Source organism: Podarcis vaucheri (genome assembly GCF_965113315.1).
Source record: "Podarcis vaucheri genome assembly, chromosome: 6".
In the NCBI taxonomy this organism is placed as follows: Eukaryota; Metazoa; Chordata; class Lepidosauria; order Squamata; family Lacertidae; genus Podarcis; species Podarcis vaucheri.
This window is the reverse complement of record NC_138764.1, coordinates 81,570,838-81,590,439: the sequence shown is the minus strand read 5'-3', so window position 1 is coordinate 81,590,439 and position 19,602 is coordinate 81,570,838. Positions and strand designations below refer to the sequence as shown.

At 44.2% G+C, this 19,602-nt stretch overlaps 1 protein-coding gene across 2 annotated transcripts in view; it reads right to left on the bottom strand.

Annotated features, from left to right (window-relative positions):
• Positions 1-19,602, bottom strand: part of PPP1R16B (protein phosphatase 1 regulatory subunit 16B) — a 103,128-nt gene that overhangs the window by 74,102 nt on the left and 9,424 nt on the right. The gene's annotated exons all lie outside the window — the stretch shown is intronic.

Here is a 19,602-nt window from a genome sequence, read left to right as displayed (position 1 = left end):
GGTAACATGCAGGTGGGAGGGGGGAATAGCCCTGGTATCCTCAGCACTAGAACCTTCACCCTCAAATGTGACACTTGTTTTTATTTTTCTTCTTTTATCCCTCCTTGCAATGTGTGGAGATACAGATTGTGCTAATGCAGAGGTTCCCAAACTTTTAAAGCCACAGCCCCCTTCGTTCCATAAACTCATACCCAGTGCCCCCTTCCCTATAGAAAGCATTATTCAACTCTCCACCTCTTTCCCTCTTTTCTTCCTCATGTAACACTAATGTCTCAACAAATGAAACTGATCTGTAGAAAATATAACTTGGGGAAAACTCTACAGACAAGATTCAGGACCAGCCCTCAATTCTTCACACACAGAGATTCTACCTTCTGGAAGTATAGATATAAAAGTTTAAAAGCAATATTCTTTATAAGGAAATTGATCCCTGCAGGCAGTAATTGCTATAAGCCGGTAGGAAAGAGGAATGGAATTATAATTGCTATTGTTATTAATTTATATACTGTATGCTGTATGTATTATATTTATATATTAATTTATATACTGAGGGGCAAAATGATTTCTAACTAGTTTGCCAGTTATAATATCCATATGTAATTAAAAATCAAATGAAACAATTTCATCAAAATATTAAAAGCAGATCTAATTAAACTTCACAATAAAACAAGCTTGTTAAAAAGCATAGCAATTAAAACAGTTAAACGAGCAATTAACATTTGTTTGTGTACTGCTGAGAATGGTGGTGAAATCCCAAGGTCTTGTGGCTCATATAGACACTTTCTACCACCTAGTGCTCTACAGCAAGTCAGGTTGGCAGTGGCAGAGCTTTTTTGCTCATCCTGATCCATTGCAACTGGTCAGAGTCAGGTGTCACAAATTCCCTCTCTGCCCAGCTGGAGTATTCAATTCCTTATATATGTTGTGTTAAGCCTCAGGCATAAAAGCCAGTGGCAGAGTGCAAAGGTACAATTCTGCCCAACCTACTACCCAGGGAAGCCTCAAAGCAAGCCAGTCTATGACTTTTCATCTACCACCTCAAAGAAAAACATATCTAAGGCAACAATCCAGTATTGGTTTAACTGGTAGTAAGTCCCAAGAAATAAATAGGACTTATTTCTGAGGTGATATGTATAGGTTTGCTCTGCAAGTCTGCTAGCTCATTTAAATTTGGGGGATTTGGTTCTAGAAACAAACACAGGATAAGTCAGGCCATGCAGCTAAGTAATATCTATCCCAGGGGTCAGCAACCTTTTTCAGCCGTGGGCCGGTCCACTGTCCCTCAGACCATGTGGTGGGCCGGACTATATTTTGATTAAAAAAAATAATTCCTATGCCCCACAAATAATCCACAGATGCATTTTAAATAAAAGGACACATTCTACTCATGTAAAAACACGATGATTCCTGGACCGTCCGCAGGCCAGACTGAGAAGGCCATTGGGCCGCATCCGGCCCCCAGGCCTTAGGTTGCCTACTCCTGATCTATATTGCCTGGCAGCAATTTTCCACAGCTTGAGACAGCAGCCTCTCCCAGACCTATCTAAAAAAGCTGGGGAATCAAACTGGGGAACTTTTGCATGCAAAGGATGAGCTCTGCATGAGCATAGATCATGCTGCGTGTTTTCTGAACAGAAAATATGTTTAAGCTATGTTCAATTACTTTAAATAACAAATAACTGTTTGGGGCTATAAATTAGGTTGCACTTGGAGTGACTGTCCTTATCACCCCTCACAAGCATCATTAGTACTCCCCCCCCAAGCAAATTGTGACCCTAACACTGGGTATGATTAGATGATAAAGACAAACAGCAAACATTTCCTCTGGGTTACAGGCAGTCAAGTGGAGGACTGAATTGGCTACCAGTAAAAATAATCTGGATGATGGAAGGTGATGGGACAGAAATGGACAAGGAGAAGGAAGTCAATCAAGCAGACAGCTTTCTCCCAGCCCGTTAACATTTCTTCCCTGAAAATGTTGATCAGAAGACTACAGCTTCAATAAAAATGACATTTGTGTCTAAGCAAGTAAACATGGCCACTGAACACCTAATCATTTATTGTTCAGAAAATGGTATTTTCAAAAACCGCACACTGCCAAAATGCCCAAAGACGGTCAACAGAAATGCCATCAGCACATAATACCCTTTTTAGAAGAAGCAGCTCTGATTTGAAAAGCCTGGTTAAAGTACACATTTTAAACATGCCATTAACCAATAATTTGACCATGCACACGCCTGGGCCAGGTGAAATCCATTCATGATTTCGACCTTTAAAGCAGCGCCAAGGTAAGACAGTAAAAGATGGGAGGGAAGGAGGGAAGGAAGGGGATTTGGAAGTAAAGATTGGTGGAGGTGGGGGAGAAATAACAGACAGCTCCAAAAGGTAAGGTGGAAGTAACAGCTACCGCATAGCCCTGTCCACACTATAAAGCTCAATTACGTTTTTGCCACTTTAATTGCCATAACTTACCCCAAGGACTCCTGGGAATTAGAATCTGGCAAGTGTTTAGAATTCTGCTACAGAACCATCCCTCAGGATACAGAATGATATTAATCTGGTCTTACCCTTTAAGTGTAAAATTAAAGTTGGACGGGGCCTTGTAGGCCACCTGATTCAACCCCCTGCTTGCAACCAGAGCCAGAACATTCCCAAAAGATGACCATTTAGTCTTGAATTTCCAGATGATGGTATTTGATTGACCCTCCCAGCTTCTTCAGTTAAGAAGCCTCTGAATGTCTTTCAAGGTTGTCGGTTGCATTGCTGAGCACCAGCGTAAGGCTGGCTGGCTGGCACACAGCCTCCTCCCATCAGTGCCAGAACCTTTTGTAAAATGCCATGCAATACCTATAAGCAGGTGTTTTGGAACCAGTCTGTCCTGCCCTGGGCAATGGAAATCAGAGTCCCTGTAATCCCTGGGCTAAGTAATTGGTTTGCTCTTAACAGCCCACGCCAAATACCAAGGGCGAGTGTCCAAATGCTATTAACACCTGTTTTGAGCTTCCTTGTGGCTGTCAACTTAGGAAAAAAAATTAAAAGTACGATGTCCTCTCTGACATCACACTGAAGGGCTATTCAAAGGATCATTCTGATGCATGCAGAAAGTGTAAATAAGTTGAAGCGGGGGTGGGAGGAACAATCTCCCTGCATTCTGAAGGAAAGCTACAAGTTGCTAGTCAGCTTTAAGTCTTGATTTATAGAAACCATTGATAAGCTACCTGAATAGCATGACTGCCACTTCCCTGTGGCTGCATCTTGGAACATCCAAACAAAAGAATCACATAAGAGGGTCTGATCATATGTCCAAAGTAGTCCTGCACTTGAAGTCACTGAAGCTAAAATCCTTGAAGCCGCCAAGCTCCCTACTACTGCATTCAAAACTGGCATCCATTCACTGGGGCTGAAGTACTTACAAAATAGAACACTTTCTGTGGAAAAACAAAGCATCACTGCTGCCAACCCAGAATGGCTCCCTCTGTCCAAGATTTGAAGCAGCTCTGGAGAAGAGACCATCACTGGGTCCTTTTAACCGTGAAGGACAGAAAGTGTGGGATGCTCAAGCCAAGGGTCACAGCTTTGGATGCTGAAGGTTCTGGGTCATTGTTATACATTACTATAAAGGTAAAGGTAAAGGACCCCTGACAGTAAAGTCCAGTCATGAACGATTCTTGGGTTGTGGCACTCATCTAGCCAGTGTGGTTAAGAGTGGACGACTCATAATCTGGTGACCCAGGTTTGATTCTCCACTCCTCCACATGCACCTCCTGGGTGACCTTGGGCTAGTCACACTTCTCTGAAGTCTCTCAGCCTCACTCATCTCACAGAGTGTTTGTTGTGAGGGAGGAAGGGAAAAGGAGATTGTTAGCCGCTTTGAGACTCCTTAGGGTAGTGATAAAGTGGGATATCAAGTCCAAACTCCTCCTCCTCCTCTTCTTCTTCTTCTTCACTGGCCGAGGGAGCCGATGTTTGTCCATAGACAGTTTTTATGGGTTATGTGGCCAGCATGACTTCTGGCGAAACCAGAGCAGCACACGGAAACGCCGTTTACCTTCCCACCAGAGTGGTACCTATCTATCTACTTGCACTTTGACGTGCTTTCGAACTGCTAGGTTGGCAGGGGCAGGGACCGAGCAATGGGAGCTCACCCCGTCATGGGGATTCGAACAACTGACCTTCTGATTGGCAAGCCCGAGGCTCATTGGTTTAGACCACAGTGCCACCCGCGTCCTTTACATTACTATATTCATTGTCTACTATATTTTTTTGTTGTATCAAAGGAACCTGATTTCTTACAGAAGGAAAAAGCATACAATTTAAAATTAAAATACTGTAGATCAAAATATTTAAAAACATTATTCCTCCACCCCAATCTCCCAGGAAGCCTGGAAAAGACTCCTGTTTGACACCAGTCAGTTCAGCTAATACTGAGCTAGGTGGGCCAATGGTCTGACTCAGTATAAAGCAGGTTCCTATGCCCAGATAGCCCTTTACCCAGATGACTCATTCAATCAAGCCAAGTCACATGCGAAACACAAAACTTTTCTAAATGGCTCATTCAGAAATGCAGCATCTGGTCATCTCAACTGAGAACAACAACAATCCAACTAAAGATGAAAGAGGAGAGGAATGACCTTGTGGTGTCTTTGTTTGGAAGGTTCTCTCCCGCTTCATCAGTGGACCTCTAGCTGGCATCAGGACCCTGGCAAATTTATCACCTTCCAGAGTGGGATGTTCCTTTGTAACTATCAGGAGCTAATCTGAGCTTCCTTGGATGACAAAAATAGCTGCCACATCTACGTTAGACGCATCAGATTCTCCACTCCTGCTCTCGCTCTTCCCCATGTTGAAAATTTGTGTCCATCTTGCTAAACTGGATACACCAAACTAGCCTTAAATCTTCCTTATCTATAAACAAACAAACAAACATGGCAGCACAGCTCCTGCAATCTTGGTTCCAAAGAGAATCAATGAGCAGCAAAAGCTGCTGCTGCAGAAATATATCAGGAAGTCTGTCTGCTGTGTAGCACAGCTACTTTACACCCACCTCAGCATGGTTTGTGTGAATGCATACTTGACATAGCTTGCCCTTCCTACACCAATGGAATTACATGCATGCTCTGCAGAAATCTCAGTGACCAACGATCTCATTTCCCAGCGTGTTTGTAAGTAATACAAAAAGTCTGACCTCTATACACACACACACACACACACACACACACACACACCCCTTCCGTGCTTTAAACCACTCCCCCATATCTACTCCCTTAAGAACCTTCACTCAACTGCATGCCCTTTCTCAGGTTCTTCATATGTTGTCTGCATGTTAAGGACAACAAAAGATTCAAATTGCTCTCCTTCAGATTTTCACATAGTGGCAGTTTTGGACACTGTGGATGGGTAGAAGATGTAGTTCCCCTACCTAAATTCTGACATGTTATCATTGACAGGGACACTGTACCAACTGCCTTCTCTTGCATTTCTGAAACGGTTCTGTGTATTATTCAACCACTCCAAGAGCACATAGGAATTTGGTACTGAATACAACTTTTTAAAGTGGTTTCCCCCCTGATTTTCTGTTGCAACAATAAACCATAACCACATTAACAAATGCTGCAGGGCTGATGTTCTTGTCACATTACCCACTATCTTCTTTGAGTTCACACTTCTGCTTCAACTCACTGAAGCATCAACAAATTGGTAGACACACATTTCTCCATAGTGTCCCATGCGCTAAAGACGCATCAATGCTAGTGCTCCAAGTATCTGCAAATTTGTCATTCACTTTAGGTCCTCTGCATGCTCTGTAATGTTGTGTCCTGTAAAACATGCTACACCCTGAAAACTGAATTTTTTGTTTACAAAAACAAAACCCTCCAAGAGATTAGTCATGAAGAACATAGGCTTGAAAGTATGTGAGCAATATCTCTGTCACAGTAACACTGGTCCTAAAAGACCAGTGGCTCCTGGTTCATTTCTGAGTCCTAAAACACTGGTCCTAAAAAACATTGGCTCCTGGTCCATTTCTGAGTACAATTCAAAGTGTTGGTGTTGATCTTTGATGCCATGGGTAGGCAAACTAAGGCCTGGGGGCCAAATCAGGCCCAATCGCCTTCTAAATCCAGCCCGCGGATGGTCCTGGAATCAGTGTGTTTTTACATGAGTAGAATGTGTCCTTTTATTTAAAATGCATCTCTGTGGGGCATAGGAATTCGTTCATCTTTTTTTCCCTTCAAAATATAGTCCACCCCCCCCCAAGGTCTGAGAGACAGTGGTGTCTCTCAGACCTGCTGAAAAAGTTTGCTGACCCCTGCTCTAAACATCTTCAGCCATGTATTCCTGAAGGAGTGTCTCCACCACCATCATTCAGCCCAGACACTGAGGTCCAGCTCCAAGGGCCTTTGGGCAGTTCCCTACTGTGAGAAGTGAGGTTACAGGCAACCAGGCAGAGGGCGCCCGCCTTGTGGTGGAACACCCTCCCATCAGATGTCAAGGAAATAAACAACTATCTGACTTTTAGAAGACATCTTCCCTTATAAGGAAGTTTTCAATGTCTGATGTTTTAGTGTGGTTTTATAATTCTTGGAAGCTGCCAGAGTGGCTGCGGCAGCCCAGTCAGATGGGTGGCATATAAATAAACTATTGTAGTAGTAGTAGTAGTAGTAGTAGTAGTAGTAGTTAGCTGATGACCCAGGCAATATGGGTTTTGGTAGCCTGTGTATGAACCTGCTCTAACCAACCAACACTGCATTTGTCACTTCAAACCACAAATCCATTATACTCTCTAACCACCACTTGGCACTGTAACTAAGCACCCTTCTGTTTAAGCCCAAATTGAGACTTAGTTGTCTCAGTTGGCTATTTCCCCTATGTAACTGTGTGTGTGCAGGTGCGATACAGTCACCCCTGTGGAGTACAATCATCTGTAACTTGCAAGTTCCCACACTCGCATGAACAGGGAAACTGGCAAACCTGGTAATAATGCTTTAGGCCAAAAGTGTTATTCAGTGGTGAAGGGCACTGCCAGTTAGCTGGAAGCAAAACCTATAGAACCATGACTAATAGGAAATCTCTTACATTAATAATGTGTCTTTCAATTCCATAGCTCCCAATGCTCTTTGGAAGCAATGATTTATAATTAAGAAGAAAGCAGCGTATTGCAGATCAAGAGAGCGGTGCAAGCTGACCAAAAGCCAAGCACTGATTTATGTGATGTGCCTTGAGATGAAGACTAAAGGAAGGCTTCTCAAGTGTACTTTCCTAAATCAAGGAGGAAAGCACCATTCCAGTTTTCCTAAAAGAACAAACCCTTTCAGGGTATGGTTCCCTTCCCCTTTTACCAGGCATACAGTTTTGAGAGGGGGAGTTCGCAAATGTTCACAACTAGTTCACATGTTGTTGGAGCAGCTGCAGCCCCAGGATTGCTAAAGCTGTGTGGGTGTAGATCTCATTAGTCTGCTGGTTGGGAGGACATTGGGAGCATCACTGTTATTAGCCATGACACTAAATGGAACCTCCAGAAGCAACAGCCCCCAGACAACAGATGCTGGAGGCTGTTGTCTTTATGCCCAGATAGCTAGTCACTGTGGAAAGGAGGACACTGAACTAGATGAAACCTTTGGTCTGAAAGCAGGGGTCTTAAGATTCTGATCACACACAGTTACTGTCCTACTGAGGCCACCATGCTTCGTCTGACACAGGAATCTTTTCGATATAAGAAAAAGCTGCACATGAATTTGTGAGAGTGATGGGTGATGTGTCTCAGAGCAGTGACTCTAAAATTCAAGCTGTTGTCTTGACACAGAATGCTGCTGCTTTAAAACTCCTTCCAAATAATAAAACTAGCATGTTGTGAAAAATTATCCCTTTAATTTTCCTGCTCTAGCACGTAGTCTTAAAAAAAAAAAAAAAGCGTGGGCAAAAAGTATATCAGGATTTGCAGTAGATCAGGAAGGATTTCCGACACTGATTTGTGTAACAACAACAAAATGACTTCCTACCCTCAATTAGACAGATGAAATGAAGAAAACTTTCAGGGACCAGGAATAGATTTTTATGTAGACTGCAAGCGTCCTAGTCCTGTGCTGCCAGCCATGGCAAAGCTCAGTGGAGGGAGAAGCAAGCCAACCAGCTGAGTCTCAGGGGGATACTAAGAGTCCATATGCAAGGTTCAGTCTAGTCTTAAGGTCAGGAGTATCTCAGTTCATGGAGTCGGATGATCCGGGGATCAAGAAAGTTGAGAGTCCAAGGTCACGAGAAGCAAGCAGCAGCAAGGTCTGGCCAGGGACGATTAACGTTGTTTCCAGAAACTGAGGCTGGAAACCCTGCTTAAGAAAGCTGAAGCCAGCTAGTTCTCAGTAGGGGCAAGAAGGCTGATCACCAGCCGGTGGAGTCACTTCACCTTCTGCTCCTTCAGGCTGCTGCTCAGCAGGTGAAGCCAACTCCTGACCCATGACAGCAAGCTCTGTTCAGTTCTGGTACTCAAAACAAGTCCCTCAGCTCAGAGGCAGCAAGCTCAGTTTGTCTTCTGCACCTGCCTGCTGCTGTTAGATATCAAGGTTCTAGTAAGATATGAAGTAGACACACCCATTAGAAACAGTGGTTGGTATCCAACTAAAAGGACTTTGGGCTGTGCAGATAAATCTGTTATGGGGTTTTCCCCAATGCTTCAAAGCAGATTCATGGAGAGTGTGGAGATGGATGCACAGGGAGATTAGAGGGAAAAGTTGTTCTGTTGCACCAGTGAAAATTCTTGCACTGCTGGATCTATTTAGCTGGATACCCCCCAATCTTCTCTGCCTAACTTTTCCCCCAGTACCAGACAAGAAATGTCAAGCAGGATAATCTGCTTCAAAATTTCAGTGGAGGCTGCTAATAGACATTTAACGATTACTTTTCTTCCCCCACATCAAGCCTTTTCAAGTTCTCCAGCAAAGTCTTTTTGCATGTTCACGTCTCTTCCCTAATCACATTTCTTCCCTGCACTCACTTCCCTCAAAACTTTCACCTAGCCAAAAAGAAAAAGGAAAAAAGTACACTTCTTCCTTGAATCTTGGTTCCTTTTCAGTTGGATCTGCCATCTTCATTTTCCTAAAGGATTGTTGGATGCTCGTTCTCTGCAGCAACAATGTAACAAATGATTACACAGAAACATCTTGTGCCTTTGGCTTGCTGCTACCAGCACAGATCCAGAAGCAGGGGAACTGGTCCAAAACCAGAAGGCATAACAACTGAAAATGTGTGTGCCAACTTCGCCCTCAGCGGGTTGGATTTCACAGTCCTTGTATGGCCTGCAACTTTCACAAGCACCTTGAAGACTGCAGCGAATGAGAAGCCCCCAAAGCCCCATGTTGTCCTGTTCTGGTCAAGGAGGAGTCCACAGGGCAAAGCAGCTCAGTTGTTGCAGCACCAAGGAGAGCTCCCTAGCGGACAACTTGCTCTCACAGAGGGGTGGAAGAGAATTAAGATTTTAGATTTCTGCCTCCACTCTGCCTCTTCTGTGCTCTTTAGAGAATTGGGATGCATGCACGACATGCATCTGAAGCATATTATTTTTCCCCAAGGAATCCTAGGAACAGTCGTTTGTTAAGGGCATGTGAGGGGTAAACTACTGTTTCCCATGATTCTTTGTGGAAGTCATGTGCTTTAAATATATGGTTTATATACACAGCCCGAGGCTGTAGCCAATGTTAATCCTACCAAGAGTAGACCCATTGGAATTAATACAACATAGCCATGTCTGTTAATTTCAATAGGTCTATTCAGCATAGGACTAGCACTGGATACAATCCTAGGAAGCGTAGTAGGCTGGGCTGGGTGATATCAGCTTTTCAACATCTCAATGTATCACCATCAGCCAAGCATCGTGATATAGCAATACATCGCAATGTTAAAAGTGGAGGGAGGAACAAGCTGCCTTGGGCCCAGCCCCCTAAGTGAAACCGCCTCTCCTTCCTTGGTAGAAGCGGTGGCGGTTTCACCCCAGCACCTTTTACAGACTGGGGTAGATGCAGCTCATTTCTCCAAGTGCCGGCAGCAGAGGGAGATGTGTAAAGGTACAACCATGCTCTGGCCCTCAAACTGGTTCTGGGTGATGTATCGATACATCACCCAGGCCTAGTAGTGGGGGACACTTTTCAGCCCGCAAACCATTTTCCCTTGTGGAGAATCTCCCAGAGGCTGCATGCCAGTGGAGCGTAACACCAAGGACAGAAATAAACAGAGCATCTTTGTATATGGTGGTCACACATTCCAGCCACACAGAAGTTTATACACATATACACCCATCCATCCAGAAAACATGAAGAAGCACCACAGTTCAAGGATGCAATCCTGCTAGGCAAAAACACTAAAGGAGGATGTGAAAGACTGGCAAGGAGTTTAGCTTGGGCTGGGGCATGGCCAAGGGAGTGTTCCAAGGGCCAAGTAAAATGGACTGAAGGGCCACATTTGGCACCTGGGCCTGAGGTTGACCACCCTCACCCAAGTTCAGCCTAGGAGGAAATATGGATCATCCTGCAGTGACAACCATTTCAGGAGCAATAAGAATGTTAGATACCTACTGGATTTGACCAAGAGGTCCTCCATTCCAACATCCTACTTCCAACAGTGGCAATGCAGATGCCTCTGGGAAGCCCTGAATCTGGCCATTCTGGCGATAGAATGGTCACATGGCTTCCTTGCCTTCTTCAAAATCTTACACAGCATTTTCCTGATGAATATGAATCACAACCACCATTTCAGAACTTATTTATATTATTTTAAGTCTTATTTATATTAAATGGGGCTGGACCTCTCAGAACTCCACATTTTTAACTGTACTTCCTTCTTCAATCAGGTGCCCCCCTCATCTGAGCTTTTACTTTTCTTTTTTAGGGGAGAAAAAAACCCCAAATCATTCCATTAGTCATACTCTAAGCAGTGAATTAAATTATCGGTGCTGGTTGACAGCTGACTTGACAACAACTGGCCACTGTCCAAGGTCTGATTTCCCAAAACATAAAGGTATGCCTGCCAAGGACCCTAAATTATGTTATGCGGGTCGTGAGTCTTTTTCTCCCTTTTCTTTTTAATGAGCTCAATGCTTGAGCAAAGCTTCGCAGCAGCGGCAAGCTAGGATAAAATGATCATGCAGAATATGGATTCTCTAGTGCAAGCACTTAAAGAGACCTTCAGTATAAAAGATAATCAGCACTGGGGAACAAATAAGGATGTTCATCCCTGCAGGAGAGTTATGAATTCGCTTCTTTCCTTGGCACACGGGTAAGGATGTTGCAAGACAGAAAGAGCTCTGTAAATGAGGCGCCTTCTTTCATCTGTGCTCCCATCCATGGCCTGAGTAATTGAGCTGGGCACTTAAACCCCAGGAAAAGGAATCCTGCAGCAGCTGCAGCTGCTGCAGCTCTACTTTACAAGGTGCAATAGATCTGGGGAGCAGTAACCCTCATTGCCTAGGTCCTGGTTTAGTTTCACTCTGCTGCCACCTAAGAGCAGGCAGCATCCTGGCCAGCCTTCCAGGAGATGCTTGCCAGTGCTGAGCAGGGACCAAAGGAGTCAGGCATCAGGGCTGTCACATGTATACTTGCATCTGTATACAGATATACAGTCTAGGCTCTAGGAAATCTGGAAAACTCCACATTTTCTTTTTGTTTTGAAATGGCTGATCCACAGGTGCAGGTAATTGAGAAACATCAACCAAGTGTTTCAATTCAACTGACGGTTAGGCTTTTAAGCGATTAACAGCTCAGCTAACCAAGAATATCCATTCATTTAAGCCTGATATGCAATGCATGTTGATTTTCGATAATGCATCGGGGTTTTGGAGTGCCAGAGAGAGAAGCCTGGAATGTAAAATGTTACATAATAAAGGTGGAATGTTAAAATAATAAAGGTGTCATTGAGCATGTGCATAGTATTTTCCCTTACCACTATAAACAAATACAATCGCCCTACACACGTCCAGGATTCAAGGGAATGGTTTCTAGCCAGTAACCTAGTTTAAAAAGTCAAGCACCTGAACTGCACTTTGAAGCCCCCCCAAAATGCACCCTTATGGGAAGGGGCTCCCTTATTTTTATTTGCAAGTGTCAACAGTATAGTGCCTGTGGGTGCAATGGTGTCCTTGATGGTCTTCCTCCGGTGCCCACAAAAGCTTCTGACACCACCACACTCACTGTCCCCTTGGTAACAAGGCTGTGAAAGCTATTACCTTTTTCTCCCTTGAAAAGCAGAGAGAACTGAAGGATGAAGTTGGAAGAGTTCCACTCTTCCCCACTTCTTGCTTTCAGGTGAACAGTCTGTGCTTCAAGGCTCAATCTAATTCTACTTGATCCACCGTTTACCTAGATCCCTTGGAAAACTTAAGCATGCTCTCTCTCTCTCTCTCTCTCTCTCTCTCTTTCTCTGTCTGACTTGGGGCAGAAGTCACCAGAGGTGGCATCAATGGCACTTGTTCAATAATCCGAGAGAGAGAGAGAGAGAGAGAGAGAGAGAGGCAACGCCTGCTTTATCAGGTTATTCTGTGTCACCTTCCATAGGTCCCAATCTGTGCTTGCATCTCAGTAAAATGGGAAGAAATACATGTTTATTCTGAAATACATGTTCAGAATGAATGCTCAACGAGCAGCCAACACCCTCTACCTTCCCTGCAAACTTTGTGCAAACAAACCAAGATTTGTGCTGAATAAACAGGTTGTGTAGAAGCGACCTTCTGACATCTTGCCTCTGTCTACTCTCGATTTAATTCCATTCTAAGTTCAGATGCTGCATTTAATGCTCAATAAACAGGTAGTCAAGAAGCAACAGTGGTTCACCTGAAAATAAATGTTAAGACAGGCAACCACCAGCAGAATTGTGTGTGCATGCTTGGGCTCATCCTGGGAGCAGATCAAGGCACCTGGTTCTCAACCTGTGGGTCCCCAGATGTTGTTAGACTACAACTCCCATCATCTCTGAGCTCTGGCCTTGCTAGCTAGGGGTGATGGGAGTTGTAGTTCAACAACATCTGGGGACCCACAGGTTGAGAAAGGCTGCTGCAGGCTTTGGCATGAACTGAGAGGTGCTCCCCAGGATCCTACACAGAGCCCCAGAGAGGCCTGAGGAATAAGTGTATCACTGCTACCCCAACAGTATTGCTACCCACCCCAAGCCATTGCTTATGCATTCAGTCCCCACTCGTGAGTTACCGGTCCATTCACACTGCAAAGCTGCCAGTAGATCCCACTTCACTTGATATGCTGCGCTGCCACTAATGCCCACTGTTTCAAGCCTTAGGCTTATGGGAATCAACAGAAACAAATAGAGTACTTGCTTCAGGTGCAAAAACTCTGCCTGGGGGAGAGTGTGGGAAACTTGCTCTTTCCCCTCGATAAATGGAAAGTTATCAGACTGGCTTCACATTCTCCATTTAGCCTCATTAATCCTGAGCTCTGCCAAACTGTTCTAGATGTAAACAGAAAAATAACTACTGAACTCATTTCCGTAATTCCAGGAGAAGGGGCAAGGGGGGGCTGGGATAAATTGCCCAGGATGTTTGCTGCATTGTAACACAAAACCCTTATCTCTGCATACCAAACCTACTCCCCCACTCTGAACTCACCTTTTCAGAGAAGATTAAGAATGAAATACTGTATTTTTTGCTCTATAAGACTCACTTTTTCCCTCCTAAAAAGTAAGGGGAACTGTGTGTGTGTCTTATGGAGCAAATGCAGGCTGCGCAGCTATCCCAGAAGCCAGAACAGCAAGAGGGATTGCTGCTTTCACTGCGCAGCGATCCCTCTTGCTGTTCTGGCTTCTGAGATTCAGAATATTTTTTTCTTGTTTTCCTCCTCCAAAAACTAGGTGCGTCTTGTGGTCTGGTGCGTCTTATAGAGCGGAAAATACGGTAGTCGCTTGCTTTAGTTCAACATATCATACATTTTATTAGGCAGGCAGGCAGATCTACACACATTTAAAGCACAAGTCAACACACATTTCAAATGCATGACTTTCCCTGAATAATCCTGGGAACTGTAGCTTTCTCCTCACAGAGGTACAATTCCCAACATCCTTAACTAACCACGATTCTCAAGACCCAATGGGGGAAAATCAGGTGCTTTGAGTGTGTTTTTAATGTATGGTGTGAATCTGTACTAAGGCTGAAGGTATAACATAGTCTAGGTGAATGTGAAGTTTAAGTACCACATTTTCCTCCTGTACATTTGCATTTTTAAGAATATGGAAATATAAGCACTTATAAAGCACTTATAGATACATGTGTAGCCCCATGTACTTATTTTTTTTAAGTGGAAGGTTGTCTTCCCACCCCTTCTCTCCAATATGTTCCTGCTTGTCAATATCCTTCTTAAATTGTGGTGCCCAGAATTGGACATAGTACTCCAGATGTGGTCTGACCAAGGCAGAACAGAGTGGGACTATGACTTCCCTTGATCAGGACATTATACTTCTGTAGATGCAGCTGTTGACTCATGGTCTACTAAAACCCCAAGATCCTTTTCACATGGACTACTGGCAAGCCAGGTGTCCCCCATCTTATATTTGTGCAAGTGGTTCTTCAGTTAGCAACCAGTGGACCCTGGGCCAAATCTTGCCCACTGGCTGATGCCACCTGCTTCACCCAACCTGAAAGCAGCCCATTTGGGATGCATGGGGCTTTGATCTCTGCCACCTCTCCCTCCCCTGTCAAAGCAACCCTCCAGCAAAAAAATAATAATTGCTGACCAAGGTCCCAAGAGACCTGCCCAAATCACCCAGAAAGTGACCAGAACCCTGCTCAAGAGAGAACCTTCAAAATAAAATACTCAGACCAAAAATACATTAAGAAGTCATCAAGAAGCTACAGCGCATGAGAAGGGGAATGAAAGAATGTTTCTGTCATTGAGCAATGCAGAGATTGTGCACAGAACTGAATGGTAGAGATCCATCTGCATGGATGAACAAGCAAGCACATGGAAAGAAGTTGGAACGGCAAGCTGCCTAATTGGAGAAGACAGATTTCGGGTAAGATTGCAATAAGCCTCTTTAAGTTTCCCTAAAGGGTGATCCAGCTGGCAAATCAGTCCCAGGAGGTGTAACTTGACAAAAGTGGTTGGCTACGAGGCAGTTCCTTTCCTATCCTGTGGCTGCTTCTTTCCTTCAGCTTTCTTTATGCCCCTGTAAGCCTAAGGAGGTAACTAGGTCTATACACCTTGGAAAATTTTCATGATTCTACAACTAAAGAGGAAATGGGAGTTCTCTGTGTGCACATGCATGCAAACACACTGTATCCACAATGCATTACAAAACAGAAAGGAGGATGAAGAATAGTAAACGAGATGAGGGTGGGGTACCAAAGTTTTGTTGCAGTAGAAGATAGAGGTTACAGGTACGTGTCAAAAGCTTTATGGAAAAGTTGGGTTTATTCTGAATGTGGGATGTGAAAACTCAGACAAGAAGGTCTACATGGGGCATGGCGTTTGTGCATATTTTTTATATGGAAACTTTAGCCACAGTGAATCCTGAGTAGCATTAATTCCCCGCCCCCCGCCCCCAGCAGCAAGGGAAGCCTCAACTGGTGTAAATGAGAGCTTCCCTTGAAAACCAAATAACAGATTCAGAAATATGTTTTTTTATCAATGACCATTTCAGGAAATTCCCTACACCCAATGGCTCCAGGTCGCTCAAGCTATTCCAGACCTAGCAAAAGACACACATAGTAACTGCATTCATGAAATTAATGTCTATTATGGTCCTGAATGTACAATGCTCTCTTGACCACTGAAACAGAGTAGAATAGGCACCTGCACCATTCACTACTCCAAAAAAATCCACTATTTACCGATCAAAGTGTGGTTGTCTAAGGAAAGGTTAGTTCGCATTAGGTTTGAATACAGTGGAGGACTGACTGAGAAATCTTCACTCCATTGACAATGCAACATAGACCCTTTCTCAATATTGCTCACATGGCTTTTGTAAAACAATCAAACACTGATTCACTCTCCACAGTCCAACAATATCTTGGAACCACAATATGCAGTTATATTATTTTTCCCCAGCAGCAACCAGTTTTCTATACTTGGTCGAAAGAGCAAAATGTGAAGTTTTAGATTTAGGGTGTGTGTTCAGAGCAATTAATGCAGAATTCCATGGCTTACATCCTGTTTTAAAGCCAATAATTTCTAAACCAAGGAAGCAGTGTAGTTTTCAAAAGGATGCTCAAGAAAAGCCGCAGAATGGCAGAAAGATTAATGGATATGATTAATGAATGAGGAAATTTATTTACTCCACCGAGGCTAGACAGGAGATGATCAAGAGCTTTGTGTGTGTGTATATATAACAACATTTGAGAGAGATGCCTATTAAGAAAGAGTGTGAGAGACAGCTCAAGCTGTTTACACAGATTTACATAAGTAGTAACCAATCGGAACATTTGGGATACTATCAAGTAATACTTTTCCACTCAGACCATGGTGCAGTTAGGTACTTTTACAACCCTGAGCTTAATGGTCTTACAAGACTCCCCCTCTGAAAATGGCAATACATATTTATTCATCTCCTTCAAAATGTGGCAAGAGAGAACTGTTGAGTTTGGGAACCTTTCTGCTCATTCTAATGAATGGGGGCCTGGACTTCTGCCCCCCCCAAAAAAAACCTTGCCTTGATTGGACCTTGGACCACTGCCTTCTGTCATCTACTTATTGATTCTGAAATCAAATCAAGACTATTCATTCAAGTTTCTCTCTCTCTCTCTCTCTGCTCCTCTAAAGCTGCAATAAATAGGGTGGCCAGGTTCTGGGGTTAGACCAAAATTCTCCACCCTGTTTGCAGGGGGCAAAATGAATAGGTCGGGGGTTAGATTTAACCAAGTACTCTTGTGCAGGGATTATAATTCTTCAATGAAACAATTTGGGTACGTGATGGGGGGGGGAATCCTCAGCTCCCCACCCCCTCAATAAGTTAATGCTGAATGTTCTTACTGGAGGAAGGAGGAAGCAGTGACCTAGGAAAGTGTATGTGCCACTCAGAGTGTTGGTTCGCAGGCCAGTGCTAGTCAACGAGCCATTGGCTGTTGCTCTGTTTCCAGGAAAGGGCCTACACACCCTGTAAATCTTTATCACCTGCTGTTGCCTTCCTTCCCACACCCTCCTTCCAACATGTGCAGGTCTCCACACCCTGCAGCAGATCCCGCTGCTGCTGCCACCTTCCTCTCTCTTCCTTCTCGTTTCAACATGCATGCAGGACAGTGTCAAAATGGGGTCATCATTTCTACCCCACTACCCATCTACAAATAGAACAGCCTCCCGATTAAATCCAGGATAATCAAAAACAGCAATAACAACCCTCATCTCTCCTCTCTCTTCCTCTATTAAATGAGGAGACTGTTGACCCTTTGTATCTTCCCTAATTCAAGGAGGAGGGTATGTAAAATGATGGGATGTGGGTGGTGCTGCAGTGTAAACCAATGAGCCTAGGGCTTGCTGATTGGTAGGTCAGCGGTTTGAATCCTCACGACAGGGTGAGCTCCTGTTGCTTGGTCCCAGTTTCTGCCAACCTAGCAGTTCAAAAGCACGTCAAAGTGCAAGTAGATAAATAGGTACCGCTCCGGCAGGAAAGTAAATGGCGTTTCTCTGTGCTGCTCTGGTTTCGCCAGAAGTGGCTTAGTCATGCTGGCCACATGACCCTTGAAAAACTGTCTGTGGACAAACGTCGGCTCACTCGGCCAGTAAAGCGAGATGAGCGCTGCAACCCCAGAGTCGTTCATGACTGCACTTAACTGTCAGGGTCCTTTACCTTTATGTAAAATGATGGGGAAAGCCGTCACCTTTTAAGAAATTGTCCATGTCCTTTTTATGAATATAGACGTGCTATCTTCTGACACAAAGGGGGCTTTTAAAGCTGAAAGGTGAAGTAAATGTGCTTTGGGCCGAAGCTAACACGTTAATATGGTACAAATAGGTTACTGGTCCCTGGCACACTGAGGGGGAGAATTGCTGGTCTGCTGCATCAGATAGTTTGAGAAGCACCAACTCAGGAGAGCTAGACGCAGTGAGGACCAAGCCCTTTGCTTAACAATAATAAAATAATCTTACTATTAAAACTGGGGTCCAGTGTTGCACTTGAAGTTATCCACCCTTTTAACAGGAGGTGAATCTGGGCAGGCTAACTCACCAGTTTTCAAACCATTTAGGGGCAGCTTACGGATCAACCTAAACATGGCTGGCAAACATTTCTTGCTAGCAAAAGTCATTCAAATTCCACACAAAGCTGTATCAAGCACTGATAGAAGACCCTGTCCAAGTTGCAACCCTTCTTGAGGCAGCATCAAAGAGAGAAAAACTGTCCATTACTTAAGCTTTTTGTGTATTTTTTGTCATGAATGGGGGAAAGGATGTCATTTGGTTTGGCTTTTTGGGGGGCCATTTTATGGCAGTCTATGCTCAGCCCAGTCCCTTTGCAACGAAATGTCACCACCTCCCCGCAGCCAAGGTCACACCTGACATGGACTAGTATCCTTTCATCCATAAGGAATCACCATGGCATTTGCTCTGCTGCATGTTTGGGAAAGTACAAATTCATTTGTTCAGTAGCTTGTCTCCAATTACTGCTTTACCCGAGGGAGGCGGGATCACAACTGAAGGGTAAAAACCACCAACATCCAGAAGCCCAGGGTGGACACAGTCAATAATATTAATAATAATAATAATAATAGTAATAATAATAATAATAATAATTTATTTATACCCCACCCATCTGGCTGGGTTTCCCCAGCCACTCTGGGCGGCTTCCAGCAGAATATTAAAATACAATAGTCTATTAAACATTAAAAGCTTCCCTAAATAGGGCTGCCTTCAGATGTCTTCTAAAAGTCTAGTAGTTGTTTTCCTCTTTGACATCTGATGGGAGGGCATTCCACAGGGAAGGTGCCACTACCGAGAAGGCCCTCTGCCTGGTTCCCTGTAACTTGGCTTCTCACAGCGAGGGAACCGCCAGAAGGTCCTCAGCGCTGGACCTCAGTGTCCGGGCAAAATGATGGGGGTGGAGATGCTCCTTCAGGTATACTGGACTGAGGCCGCTTAGGGCTTTAAAGGTCAACACCAACACTTTGAATTGTACTTGGAAACGTACTAGGAGCCAATGTAGGTCTTTCAAGACCAGTGTTATGTGGTTTCAGTGGCCGCCCCCAGTCACCAGTCTACTTCCCCTTCTTCAAGGGTTGAGGGACTCCAAATCAGGAACAGGAACGGAGCACAGAGACAACCCCAGTAGCACTTCCACCAGTGTGCTTTTCCAGCCCAGAGATATGGAACTGCCCTCCTTGGACTCAGCAGACTCCATTGCAGGAGCCCCAGTGAGAACAAAGACTCTCTCACTCCCTCATAACTAGTCAGGGCAGGTGGGGCTAACAACTAGGATGCGGCTGCCGCCACTATAATAGGCTAACATATCACAGCTCTCTCTCCCCCACCTGCAACTGCTCACATCAGAGCAGCTTAATTAGCATTAGATCCATATCTGTTTGTGTACACGGGGATGTCCATGGATCTTCACCCTATGCAAAGGTATTCATTAGTTGGCTAGTAATTACTTAGGAATGGCTCAAGGGCTCCAGATAGTGTGAAGCTGGTTTGT